Source organism: Dermacentor silvarum, chromosome 1, assembly GCF_013339745.2.
Source record: "Dermacentor silvarum isolate Dsil-2018 chromosome 1, BIME_Dsil_1.4, whole genome shotgun sequence".
Classification (NCBI taxonomy): Eukaryota; Metazoa; Arthropoda; class Arachnida; order Ixodida; family Ixodidae; genus Dermacentor; species Dermacentor silvarum.
Genome location: NC_051154.1, coordinates 429,247,460 through 429,261,918, shown reverse-complemented (window position 1 = coordinate 429,261,918; position 14,459 = coordinate 429,247,460). Strand labels below are relative to the sequence as shown.

The 14,459-nt window shown below is 50.1% G+C and overlaps 1 long non-coding RNA gene across 1 annotated transcript; it reads right to left on the bottom strand.

Annotated features, from left to right (window-relative positions):
• Positions 1 to 12,552: 12,552 nt before the first annotated feature.
• On the bottom strand, positions 12,553 to 14,159 carry LOC125942579 (uncharacterized). The gene is made up of 2 exons (XR_007465235.1): positions 13,699 to 14,159; positions 12,553 to 12,686 (listed from the first exon to the last, which is right to left on the bottom strand). It is a non-coding gene; the product is annotated as an uncharacterized LOC125942579 (long non-coding RNA).
• Positions 14,160 to 14,459: the final 300 nt, after the last annotated feature.

Sequence of the window (14,459 nt, the reverse complement as noted above, 5' to 3'; positions counted from 1 at the left end):
TCTTCCATCGACCATCGCACCATCGCCTCCGAGCAGCGCAAGGACCCCTGGATTGCGTCGGTTATAGGCTGGCTCTCCGATCCATCGACCAGGTCAACGACCCGCGCGTTGCGCCGTCAAGCTCACCATTTCGCCATTCGCGACGACCTGCTTCACCGGCGCAATTACAGCTCCGACGGTCGCCAGTGGTTGTTAGTAGTGACTCGCAACCTGCGTTCCGAAATATGCGCAGCTTTCCACGCCGATCCCCAGTGTGCCCATGCTGGCGTTTTTAAGACTTACCAGCGCCTTCAACAGCGGTACTACTGGCGAGGGACGTACAGTTAAGCTACGTTCAAAAGTTCGTACGCTCTTGTCCCGATTGCCAGCGCCGGAAATCTTCACCCCGCCTCTCGCCAGCTGGGCTGCAACCTTTACCTTGCCCCACCCGGCCCTTTGGGCGCGTCGGTATAGATTTGTACGGGCCCCTTCCCATGACATCGGCTGGAAACGCTGGGCCATTGTGGCGGTTGACCATCGTACGCGATACGCTGAAACTGCGGCGCTTCCGGCAGCCACAGCGCGCGACGTTGCCTCCTTCCTGCTTCGTAGATTCATCCTACGTCATGGGCCACCCCAGGAGCTGCTCAGTGACCGCGGACGGGTCTTCCTCTCCGAAGTAGTTGAAGGTGTTCTCAAAGAGTGCCACGTTGTTCATCGCACAACAACGGCGTACCATCCTCAAACCAATGAACTAACGGCACGATTCAAATGTACGCTCGGTGACATGCTCTCAATGTACGTCTCCTCCGACCACACGAACTGGGACGCCATTCTGCCCTTCGTCACCTAAGCGTACAATGACGCTACGCAGTGCACTACTGTTTTTTCGCCATATTTCTTATTGTACGGCCGGCACCCATCGCACACAATCGACACAATGCTACCATACCGGCCCGACGAATCTGAATGTGCGCCCATTTCTGGTACGGTGAGACATGCCGAAGAGTGCCGAGACCTCGCCCGGGCCTTTACCTCCAATGAAAAACAGCGCCAGAAGAGCACTCGCGGTGACACCACCTCTGCACCCACCTTTCTTCCTGGAGCGTTTGTGTGGCTCTCAGTTCCTTCCGCTGCACCTGGTCTGTCTTCCAAGTTAATGCCCAAGTATGAAGGTCCCTACCGCATCGTCGAGCGTGCATCACCCGTCAACTATGTGATTGAGCCCGTTGAACCATCTTCGGACATGCGTCATCGCGGACGCGACATTGTCAACATCGAGCGCCTCAAACCGTATTATGATCCACTAATAGTGACGGACTGTTAGGTCGCGGGACGGCTCCCTTTTTCGTCCCCGGGGTAATTGTACTGAAGAAGAGGGACGATGCAGTGGGGCATCCTTACCAGCACTGTCTAGTGGGTCAGTCTCTCCAGCGCATCACTTGGACTACGCCGCTCGCGCTCGCGGTTCCTTGAACTGATCCAACGGTTGGCCTTAACTCCGGTGTGCAATAAACGCCTTCACAGGCGGGACGAAGGCAGACGTCTTATCTTGGATTACAGCATCACTAATCCAGTTTACTGATGAAAACCTGAGCAAATGCCTTTTTTCATTTCAATTCCAGTTAACATAGTGTATATTATTCATTTGGCTTTCATCCATTGAGGACTGAGCGGCTCTTGCAAGATCTAAAAAAAGAGGTGACTTTCTTTTTTCGGAAATTGCATATGAGAATATGCCAATGTAAGCGTGTTTGACAATGCATGCTACAGCCTGTCCCCAAATACACTTATATCAACCACACAATATTCCCATATACATTTTTTGCAAAGACACAATACGAAAACGATTAGTGCATGAAGCAGCTCGATAATATTAATAGGGGATAACCATCCCAGAAGCTTACGCTCTCATACACTCCAACAATGGGAAAATGTTGAATGAAAACATACAAGCGTGTACTATACACAGCACGCGCATTCTAAAAAAAATCAGTAGCCGGGATGAAACAAATTTGAAAATCAGGCACACATCTGCGCAGAAAACAGCAGTATTATACAGCGTGCGCAAAGATTTAAAAATTGCAAATGTCACGTAGCTGGACAGAACCATAGTAATGTTGTTGCCGTCTCTTAGAGATAGTCAGATATTTTTTTCATTCCGCCTAATTACATAAAAAGTCTTAATCAATTAGTCAACTTCTCAAATATAATTAGATTACAAGTGTCAATAAGAAAATTGTAGAGCAACATGAAAGACTCCCGATACAGCTTTCTATTGCTCATTACGCGCTACGTATAAGTGTTTTTCCGAGCGTGAAAGAAGCCCACGAATACACGCAAAGTGCCTCAAGCGGCCAGTCACGCGGCAATTTTGCGTGTATGCGCGGGTTTCTTTCACGCTGGAAAACACTTTTATGTATCACGTATTGAGCAACACAAAGCTGTATCGGGAGTTTTCCATGTTGCTGTACAATTCTCTCGTTCACACTTTTTATCCAATTATAGCATTAGAAAAGTTCATAAATTATGGAACTAATTATGTAATTAGGCGGAATGCAAAAAAATTATCCAAGTATCTACAAGCCACGGCGTACACATTACCTTGATTATGTCCAGCTACGTGACATTTGCATATATTTAAATCTTGGTGCATGTTAGTTAAGCCACCCAGTATATATCCTCTAGTACATACAGCAAAATTTGCACAAACTGCTGTGGCACACCGAAGGTTCTCTCTTCCGCAGCAGCTTTCGAGTTCTTTTTTACCGTCTGAGGTTCTTTGGACAGTTCGGAAATAAGGTGGGAACCGTTTTATCGAGCTCCGCGTAGTATGCCGTCGATATCGTATCCACTGAAAAATGGTTGGCGCAGACATGGTCGGCAGGCATTAGAGTTCGGCCTGCCCACAGATTTACACGGTGCCACTGCTGTACACGACCGCTGTCAGACGGCGCTTTGAATAAAGGCACACGCTTCGCACAAGGCCGATATACAGGGCCGCGATTTTATAGCGATGCCTTATGACTTATTTTGGAATAGTCTTATCATCCACCGCTCACGGCCGGCTGATCCCGTTGATAACGCGAGCGGGCCGTCGCTCTGACCACTGACAAAGCGCGATAAGCGCGAAAAGGCATTATTACTTTAAAGGAATCGCTACAAAATACCGGCCCAGAATTGCAGTTCGGAACGAAGCACTTTCTGCCCATTTCAAACGCCCTTCAGTAGGCCGCTGCCACCTTTATCGAGTGCCCGTGGCGACAATACCCAAGCACAAGCTCATGAAACGCACGCGAACAAAAAGCGTGCCTTCAAACCACGCGGCCGCACATGCAAGCAGGAAGGCGCAGCAGCGGTAGCACGCGCCTTGCCGCCGAGGCGGGGACCGCATTCCGCAGCGCCCTCTCGACGGCGCCGACCGAGCTGTAACGGAGCCGAACTTAATCTGGGCGCGAGCGGTCGGCGCTTTCGCGCGCGTTGTGGGGAGAGCATAGAGAAACATACTACGTAAAGAGCGGACACTCCCGTAGGGCCTTGCGGCCCAGCTACTGCATAAAACCCCTATATATAAAAAGTAGCGTCACGCTTTGAAGAATGCCGCCGCCTCCTCGCACACCCTGTCCGAGGCCGACGCCGCGTCGGTATTGGCCTAATGGCATCACGTGGACCGTCGAGCCCCCGGGCGCTGGCTGTGTTTGTTTACGATCACGCTCCATCGCCATTTTCGCCCGAGAAGCGTCTACCGACTGGCGAGGAGCACGACGATAGCGATAAACACAGTCGGCGATCGTCGAATCTGATCAGCGGCGAAAGATAAACAAGTGCACGTGTTTTAAGCGGTGTAGGCGGCGCAACGGTCGAAAAAGGAGCGCGAAAGAGGAGAAACGAGGAGAAGGGAAGGCGGAGGAGGAGAGTGTCGCTACTTTTTATATATAGGAGTTTTACTACTGCACTGCTACCAGCGCGACCAGCGGCTGGTCAGACCGTCAATTTTGTCTTCCGAGATTCGGGACGCCTGGTTTGGCTCTGTTTTGGTTTCGGTTTTGACAGCAGCGCTTTTGAATATGATTTACCTAGCTGTTTAAGTGTTCAACTGCGTTGTCTTTAGTGAAGCTCCGGTGTTGTGTTTTTGGCATAAACAGGCGTATACACTAGCAGATCGCAATCTTTTTACTAAACAAAAACAACCGAGGTTGTCGATGTACCATGCAAAACGGAATTTGCTCATGCGAACAGCATAAAATCATTTTGTTGCATAAAATCATCAGATTTTGTTGTTGTTTTTGTTCTCACTTTTTTGCCGTTCTTCTGAATTACACACAACAGGAAGCAGTAGTGGCACAGTACAAAATGCTTTATTATTCCTTGTTTACAAGCGTACTACCAAGATCCTATTGGACACAACTAATTTCAGTACATATCCTTAAAACTGCAGTTAAAGAGTAGGCAGAACAACAAGAATGGTTTAGCAATGACAGCAACGCATTATGTACAGCCCAAGCTTACGAACCAGCCTCGGTGGGCGCCGAAGCATATATTGTATGCTACGCACGCAAAAATACACTCCATCAGCATCAATAAACATCTCTTTAACAATGTTGAACGCAAACGACTGCAAATTCTTAGTGCAGACAAAAGGATGCAACTTACCGCAGCAGCGAACCGGCGTGTTGAAAGCGCGGCGAGGTGGGCGTATCCAGCGGCAAATGACCGGAGCAGCCGGTGCAGCATCAACGTTTCTATGGAGACGGGACACCACAGAGGGGACGTCATAGAGAAATATATGACGCGTCGATGCAGCCCGCTGGAGGCATGGTAACCTGTCTATATTTGAAGTGAAGTGGAAGCGCTTGTCGCTACGCCATCTGGCGGGTGGTCAGACCCTCAATTGCTCGGCCGGGAAACGGCCCTTGTGGCCACTCTTTACGTAGTATGTTTCTCTATGGGGAGAGTGTCAGGTTGCTTATTCTTACTCCGTGCTTCCGCTGCACCCTCCTCCTCCGCTTTCCTCCTTTCGCTCTTTTTGCTCTCGCCGATTTTTACATCCCCCGCTGCGCTCCGTATTCACTCTTTCATTGTCTAGTACACTCTAGTTACGCCGACGGTCACCACAGGAACGGGCGCCTAAAGGCGCAACCACAAGGGATGTTCGACGGATTTTCGGCGTCGGCGCCAACCGACGGCACACGGCGGCAGCCGGCGGGATGGAGAACAATGCGCCGCCGGTTCACGCTCGCTCGGCGCTGCAAGACCGAGCATACTAAAGCCCCTTGATAATTCTAAATTATCGCCACTCTTTGTACACTGCCGCCGGCCCGCGACCTCCTCGCCTCCCCCTCGCGAGTCCCCTCCGCGGCAGACGGTCTTGTGCCCGTTTTCCTGCACAATGATTGGTCTCCCGGCCGTTGCCCTTGGAAACGAGAGGAGCTTGCGTTTTGCTTGTGTTTTGCCTTTTCGTTCGCGCCATTTTGCGCCTTAGCTTGGTTGGCTCGGTGTATAGAGAACGTCGCACGCTAACATTGCACGCTGTTTCGTGCATTCTCTGCTAGTGCTACGCCGTGCTGCTGCGCATATAACTGCAGCCAGAAGCGTGATGATGGTTATGCAGTTTTTACGATACCGCAAGGAAAGCGTGATGGCTTGCGCAAGAAGCAGTGGCTGCACAACATTGGCCGAAAGAACTTTGTTACAACAAGGAACAGTATTGTTTGCGAGCTAAGGCGCCTTTCTTATTGCTCATATCAAAGCATCCCCTAATGCTGAATTTTTTCCATTCTTCCGGCATGCTCATTAGCGTTTTTGTTGCGGCAATTTGTACGTTGCATAAAAATAGGGTTCTCCTCAGAATGCAGAATATTCTGCTAGGACTCCATCACCTCGCACGTCGTCAACTGTTATTCAATCAGAAATGCAGCATAATAATAAATTCTGCTTTCCACTGAACAAATATACCCGAAGATACAGCCTCTCAATCGCACTTTTCGTGATTGTTAGGATCCGTTGCCTGTTTTACTGAAAATCGGAATAGAAGCGTGTAGAGGAGCTAGTTACAGCTTCGATGTGTGTGTTAGTCACTTACATACAATGAATGCAGGGCCGGAAAGAAATAGCGGGAAGTATGCCCGTGGTATTGCAGGTGATGAGCGCCAGCTAGTCCACATTTCAAGGCGAGACCCTTAGTTGAATATGTTTCAAGGTGAGCGTTTGAGGTACAGAAAGTAACATGACCTAATCAAGGCCAGAAGCGAGCCAAATCATATCCAGCCGTGTATAATAGATTAATAATGATTAGCAAAGTAAATTCATGACTGATTACTGATTGGATTAAGGTGGTTTAAGGTCCATTAAGGTTGATTAAGGTTAAATAGAGAGGGCTAGGGTCGATTAAGGAGGATCAAGTTGGATTAGGGTGGTTTAGGGTGGATCAAGATGTAATAAGGAGGATTAGGGTGAATTAACGTCGACTAACGTGCATGAAGGAGGATTAAGATGGATTAAGGAGGATTGGGGTGGATTAACGTCGAATAAGGTGGATTAAGGAGGATTAAGGTGTATAAAGGAGGATTAGGGTGTATTGACGTCAAGTAAAGTTTAATAATATGTAGTAAGCAGTATTAGAGTGAATTAAGGTCGACTAAGGTGCGTGAAGGTGGATTAGTGTGGAGCGAGGTGAATTACAGTAGATTTTAGTAGACTCGCATTCGTGTCTCTTAGGCGATAGCTAAGGACACTTGGGGTGCTATGCAGGATGCGCCGAGTTTCTCGTTCGCACGAGTTTCCCCCGAGGTTGCTCGATGGCAGTCAGTGAACGGAGATAGCAAGGAACGTGCAAGAACAGCAGGCGAAAAGAAATGTCCAGATAAAGCCGCGTATGAAAACATGAGCGCACCTGCGCGGCACCGTGATTCTGTGCTTCAAGCACAGAAGACTGCGCAGCAAAACGCGCCAGCGCTGCGTATTGTTATCAACGTATTATCGCCATTGAGCAATACCGTGACTGTACCGCTGTGTATCTGCACACTTGCCGTGAGCCACTTGCCACGCCTTTCTAGGCCGCGTAATGGGCGTGCCTCCTCTTTCGAGTATTATCTTTCTATCCTCCGTCGAATGCGAACAGAGCACATTGCGGTGCATTCTTGCGCCTACACTTTCCCACAATCGAATACGTTAAAATACAACAAATAAAGTAAGAACCACTTTATTTCTTGAAGTATCTGTTTTTTGTTTGGAGTGCTATAAATGTTTGATGACAAACAGAGATCGAGCGAATTATTAAATTTTGCACTTATTTGCCGCGAGTGGCGACAGTGAGGCGAAAGCTTACAAGCGGATACATTGTAGAGGGTCGCACGCACGAGGGAGTTCATACGGTGAGCAGTCGCAAGGGGCGCTGCAGTGCTATCCTTGATAAAGTCCCTATATAAGAAAAGTACCGCCATCCTTTGATAAATGCCGCTTCTCTCTCTCCTCTATCTCTGATTGGACGATGATAGCGCGCGCTTTTCACTTCTTTATATTTTCTTTTTTTTTCCGCCTCAGAGCCATGTTGAAAGTCCTCTGCGCAGCCGCAGTCGCCGGCGGCGGCGGCGGCGCGCGCCCGGCCTGAAAGCTTCAATGTAGACTTTCTAGGTACGCCACCGTCGACTTGGCTTTCGCAAGCAAAAAGTAAAGAAAAAAGCAAGCGCTTTAGGAGAGAAGGCGGCGGAGGAAAGAGTAGATGACGGTACTTTTCTTATATAGGGACTTTAATCGTTGATGAAGCCCCTCAATAAAAAAAAAGCCGCGCCATGTTTTGAAGATCGCCGCTTTCCTCATCTCCTGCCCGTTCTCTCGGCGCTCGGCCCTCCGATTGGCCGAATGCTGTCACGTGCTCTTGCGCGCTTTTTTTTCTTGCTTGTTTTTTGCTCCCGCCGCCATCGCTGTGCCAGACCATTGCGAGCGGTATATGGAGGCACCACGCATCGCGTCTCCTTTTCGCTTTTAAGGCGTAGTGTTCGCGATGCCGTGTTGCTCGGCATTCGGGTGCAGAACACGCGAAGCAGACGGCAAGCGACTCTTCCGGATTCCATCTGCGAAGCGAGACGTGGCGCAGAGGAAGGTCTGGCTTCAAAGAATCAGCCGGGCTGATTTCAAGCCAACACAATGGTCCCGACTCTGTGAGGTAAGCGAGCGATTCTTCAATGAACCCTAATCTCACATGCTGCCACTTGCTGTGTGAGGCTCCGTTAGTTTTTCTCCCTCCTAAGTGCCGCACTGTTCGCGCTGCATGTTCGCGCTGCAATTGCAACTTTCGTGGCCGGATTTCATCTTGTCTTCCAACGCACGTGGTTTTTCTTGACTCGGTTATACAATCCATGGCGTTGTGTTTGTGTGGCGTGAATGTATGCGAACGGCACGTTTTGAGTGTATCGCAGTATGTTACGAAGCGGTGACGGTACGTAGAGAAAAATGGGAGCTTATCTGCGGAAAGACGAACTTATTAGGGCTATTTAGTTAGAGCGACTTTGCGCCTTCAGCAAAAACTCAACTCGGTGGCCGGCGAAGTTCTTGTCACTAAAACTTGTCGCTATCGTCCTAGATCCTCGAGGACCGATAACTATCTCGAAAATGGTAGCAAGTGCTGCGCGTGAAAAGTGTGCTCAGTATTCTAGTCGTGAATCGCGTAGCAGAACAAGAGATTAGGACCTGTGCTGGCGGCGAGCTGAAAAAGAAAAACGGTATACAAGACTTCCCGGCGATATGTAGCAGAACAAGAGATAAGTATCTGGGCTGGCGGCGAGCTAAAAAAGGAAAACCGTATACAAGACTTCCCGGCGGAGATGACGGTGCTTGGTCAACCAACGCCGAGGTGGCGCGTGGCATGGCTCAGTTAAAGCCCGACTTAGAGGCTTTAGGCTCACTGTATCGCCGCTAATGCCATGTACACACTAGCGGCAAAACGCGCGCGGCGCGCCGTCGGCGGCAAGACGCGCGCCGCGAAAGCAGCCGCGAAACGGGTTTTTGTTGCCGCGGCATGGATCGCTCCTCGACCGATTTTTTGCGGTTTGCCGCGTGCCGCGAGTGAAGGAGACCAATGAGAGCGGCCCGCTTCCGTGACATGCGCGCGGGAAATGGTGCCATGCAGACCCGCCCGACCGCTTCTTTCTCGTTTCGCACTATCATCTGCACGCGTCCGCTCCCGGATAGTTCGAGAAGGGGAGAGGAGTCTAGTCTGTCACGTGATTGCCGCAGCGGCGCGCCGCCGGTTCGTGTGGACGCCCTGCCGCTGCTGCGTTTTGCCGCCGGCGGCGCGCCGCGCGCGTTTTGCCGCTAGTGTGTACGTACCATAATAGTACAGCCATCTAAACGCAACGGAATTTATGCGTCCTCTCATTGTTTCGGCAGTCAGTCATAATATAACGCAAAAAATTCCGATCAAAACACGAGTTCAAGAGCGCGAGCGACACGTAGCCACAGCGTTTCATTCGGAGAGCGTCTGCTAGTTCAGCATCACGTAGGGGGAGCCACGGTCGACAGAAGAGAGTGAACGCCGGCGCAGGAGGAGGAGAGAGGAGATGGCGCTACTTTTTTTATTGAGGGGCTTTAATTCTTTATAGGGTGCCTTGATGCCCACGCGCATCGAGGCACTCTAATCCTTGATAAAGTCAGTCATGACAATGATCTTTCCATTCCCTGTCTATTAGGGGAATAGCAACGCAGCGCTGCGGCATGGTTGTTCAGCGCAGGTGCTTCACTGAGGCGGCTATTAAGGCCGCCGCTTTACCAACTGAAACCACGGGAGCAACGGCTGTCACTGCAAAATGGCTGTGCGGTATTCTAGGGTCCATAGCGACGCAGCACAGTGAAAATGCGCCCGTTTGTCTGCGTGCGCAAAGCCTCCGCGATGCATTGTAAAGAGCGCGCTGCTGAGCGACACAATTCATCGCTTGTCATCGCTTGCCCAGTGTAGGTGCCTCCGTGCGCATGTACAGAGGGGTCCACTGTTAAAGGGAACACCGGAGCGCGTGGCGTCTGCTCTGCGCCACCGCCGGCCGGCGGCTGCAACGAGTTTCGCGCAGGCGTAGTGAGCGTCGTGGGCGGTGCTCTTTCGTCGTCTGCTACCGTCTGGTGCCGCGCTTCGGATCGTCGCGGAAAAGCATCTCGCGTGGTTCGTACTTGAAAGCAGCCACTTTCCTTCCAGCTGGAAGGAAAGTCACGGGATGGATCTATAATCAAACAAATGTCCCCCTTGCACACCAGCAGCAATGACGCTGCTGTCTTTTGTTCGCCTTCTTGATACATACATAAAGCACTGCCCGCTTCAGAAAAGGTTAAGTGTGCACTTCGTTCGCCACTAATCCACGATGGCACGAGTGCCATACGATGAAAGGCAGCGTATTGTTGAACTGTGGCAAGGGAAGCACAGACAACGCGCTATTGCAAAACTAACGCAGAGGCCGCTCAATACAGTTAATCGAATAGACAGTCGTCAGCGTGTGGGGCTGCATGACAAAGGATCGCCTCGGGCCTCTCGTCAGTTTAGAAGGAAAATTCATGGCCGACAAATACTGCGATGTCATCGAACAAGTTGCGCTCCCTCATGCTGCAAATGGTGCTTTCCAGCCGCATGACTTCCTCTTCCAGCATGACATCTCGCATGTGCACACCACAAAAAAGCTCGATCAGTTCTGCTGCCTCACCAAGTGGAAGTTCTGGGCTGGTCACCGCAGTCTCCCGGCTTGAACCCCGTAGAAAACGTTTGGGGTACCATGAAGAAGGCCTTAGCAAGTCAATGCCTGCACGGGCTCTCCGCGGACAGCCTTTGGAGCGCGGTCAAGGCCGAATGGGAGCGTTTGAAGCGAAATGTCTCATTCTGTGAAGCCTTGTATGCAAGTCTTCCTTCTAGAATAAAGGCAGTGCTGGAGGCAAACGGCGACGCAACCAGATTATGAGCGACGCACGGGTTTTCTTTATTTGTTTTGATGCATGGTTTTCTTGAAGCCCAAGATGACGGCAGTTTGTAGGAGCACATTTTACGTCAAGTCCTAATAAAACGGTTATAGCACTCAGTGTTTTGAAGGCGTACCCAAAAATGCCTACCGTAATCAGAAAGGAGCGATTTGTAAACGTAAACAACCTAAAGGTCTAGAAGAATTTGGCATGCTGCTAAACTTGAACATCTACTCGTAACTACAATATCTGCAACTGCGGGAGTTCAACTCGTTACGGATGCCAATACATTTCTCCATCGATCTTACCGCTGTGAATTCTACTGAATGAGCTTCAATGGCGCTTGCGGATTCTTTGTTCAGCATATATACCCACAGCAGTGACTCCAATATGCCTTAGCGCGCATGAGATGGTCACTATACACGCAGAAATACTGTCTATTATTGTTGTATCCCAAAGAGACAGTCCGCCAAAAATTGTCATGTTTTCCTTGTGAGTTCGAACGGCACAAGTACCTGCGAGGTAATATTTTGCCCCGTCTAATTCTCGTTCAGCCTTGCAACGGCTACCTATCCGAGTGTGACCATGCAGCCTCCGGCAAACTTTCAGAACGCGTGAACGGGTTGCTTTGCGACGATATGAAGCGCGACTGCAGACGGTAGCAGACGACGAAATATCACCGCCCACATCGCTTACCGCGCCTGCGCGAAACTAGTTCTAGCCGCCGGCCGGCGGTGGCGCAGAGCAGACGCCACGCGCTCCGGTGTTCCCTTTAACAGTGGACCCCTCTGTACGCATAACTTGAGTGTGTTGTTCTCTCCCATGTGCTTGCCTTTTGCCCTTGCTGCTGAGCTAACAGCGATCGCAGATGGATATAGTAACGACAGCGCAGCAATCGCATTTTGGCAGGTGATGGCTCCTGTGTGCTGTTAGAAAATTAAACTTCGAACGCAGGAAGGGGTTGCAACTGTTTAGTGTGCCGTGCTTGTGATGAAGAAATGCCATCGCACTGGGTTCAAAAAAAGCGAGCGTTTCTCGGCGCTGACCGTGTTCGCGACACTGCAGATCCGATACATCACGGATGACAGAGCAGCCATCTCAAACAACAGCTGCGATACCTTGACGTTGGAAAACACTACGCACTGCTCAACATCGTCATCCACCACGGCGCATCGACGCCTTGCAAGCAGCTACAGTGTAGTGCCGATAATTATTTGCAGTGCGCTACGTCGCTACAATGCAGACAATGAACCATGTTGTGGGGCCATCAGAGCCTAAGAAGATAGATGCACAAGCCAGCGAAAGTCGCCGCTTTGTTTTTGATAGTGGTTCTCAGTATTTCCATAGAGAAAGGAATTCAACAAGAGGGGACACTCCCATAGGGCCCAGCGGCCGAATTGACTGCAGCGTGCCAAGCGGTCGGTGTCGATCACTTACATCACTTCCGGTTTCGGTTTTGGGCGCGCGTATTTTGAACGCAAGCTAGCACGCCGGCTGCGCCCCCCCCCTTTTTTTCTTTCCCTTTTTTTTGCTCTTCGTGCAGAATCGGCTTATTATTTAGTAAAAATGATTGCGAACGATCTCGTAAAGTCCCATCGAATCTGTGCCACGTGCAATTTCACAAAGTATAGACGCAAGACCTTTTGTGCAATGAGGAAATATTTATTTTGCTCTATATAAAAGCTCGTTCCGCGCTTTTTGTGCGTTCATCCAACGTTGTGACACCAGCAGGTAAGGCAGTAGTTCCTGTATGAAGCTCCACCGGACGGTACCAGCTGAAAAAAAAGTAAATTACAAGCATGTTACATTTGCAAGCTCGTAACAGCATGTTACAAGCATGAGTCATTTTGGTATTTAGACATAGGAATACTGCGAGGCGAAACGTGCGAAAGCGGTGAATCGGCGGCATTACAAACAAAAGCAATTCGCTTTTACATACATGGCGTAGAAAATACCCGACTCATCCCAAACATATATGAAAACATCTGATTTCCAAGCATTCCCCAATTTCCGGGTATTATTTCCTGCACTTAGGCAGCACAAATACACGAGCGACTTCGCGTTTCCAAAACTTGGCCTCGGGCGACGCGACGGTACGCGACATACACAGAGACGGACGCAACAGGCACTCAAGACAAATGCGTGGGTGCAATGCTGTTTTTCAGTCCTTTAGAAGACGTAATTTTCAAATTACAAGTTTCTGATATGCTCATCGTTCGCGCGTTCTGCCGGCGCCAGCCGCACACCCCATGCATGTTATCACTCTTGGCAATCGCCCATCGCGTTTTCAACAGGCGTGAGTACCGAAAGAAGGTATATGTTGTTGCGGAGCCACAAAAAACGTCACAGACTTGTCCCTCTAGATTTATTACACGCCAAACTAACTTTATCACCACAGCCGAGCTGCTTATCGCTAACTGCGTCACAGCGCGCTGTGCGGCCAGCGTGCCTCAAAAGTACCCCAGAAAGTAACGAAATTACTTTTCAGTAATGTCTGGCGTCAGAGAAAGCGGCACAAACTTCTCCTAGCAAGATGCACTAGACTACACACCACGGCTAAGTTCTCGCTAACTGCGACACGGCGCCCTGTGCGGCCAGTGTGGCTCAAAAACCGAAATATGTTACAATAGTCCCCTAGGAAGCGTCGGAAACATGTCTCAGCACGATTCATTTACTCAAATTAACTGCGCCAGGATGGCCGAGCTGTTTTTCTCTAAATGCGTCTTCAGTCTCGGTCCCGTGCCGTAAGCCTAATTGCGTCGTAGACTGTGAAACAAGATTTCTCACCTTGCCGTAGTCCAATAGTGCAGTGGTGTCTTGTCCCAGTGCAGAAGGAACGCAAGAATACGCCGAGAGCCCAATGAACCAGGTTACGTTTAAAAAAGAAAAAAAAAAAGGAGACAGACGGGTCGCCGCGCGCGAGCGCTCAAACGCACGCGCAGCCATCCTCGCTGGCTTCGGGGGAGTGTCTGGCGGATGACGCATGTATCTGGCGCGTCATTGACCTGTGGCTAGGTAAGGCAAGGAAAATAAGTCGCAAAGCTTAAGTTCATTTATACGCAAAACGTTTTAGTTTTCGCGGCAAAGAATTAAAAAAATAAATGAGTGCCTGTTAACTTAAGTTCACTTTCTTTTTTTTCGATGCTCGCGGCAGCTAACGTTCGGTGTCAAAAGTATAGCGTGACGTATGGTGACGTGTTTCCTGTTGCCAGTTTTTGCCGAGTGTCCCCTCTTGTTGAATTTCTTTCTCTATGGTATTTCACTGATGACAGTGGGCTGTGCGTATTTTCTGTCGGTGGTCAAGATTGTTGATGCCTCTCAGTTCCGCACCACGTCGCTGTTGCCGGAAAATAAGTTGGGCGTGGCCCAACCGTGGTGGGCGCGCGCACAAGATTTACATGCCTCGCGCGGGGCGTGACGTATGGTTTTGATTGACACGCGAACTCATGCCAAACTCGTATATCTCGAAACACCCCTCGTGTTGAACTCGGGAACATGGTGGCAGCAGCAGCAGCCTGTGTCCTCGCATCCAGCGGCAGCAAGCGTCA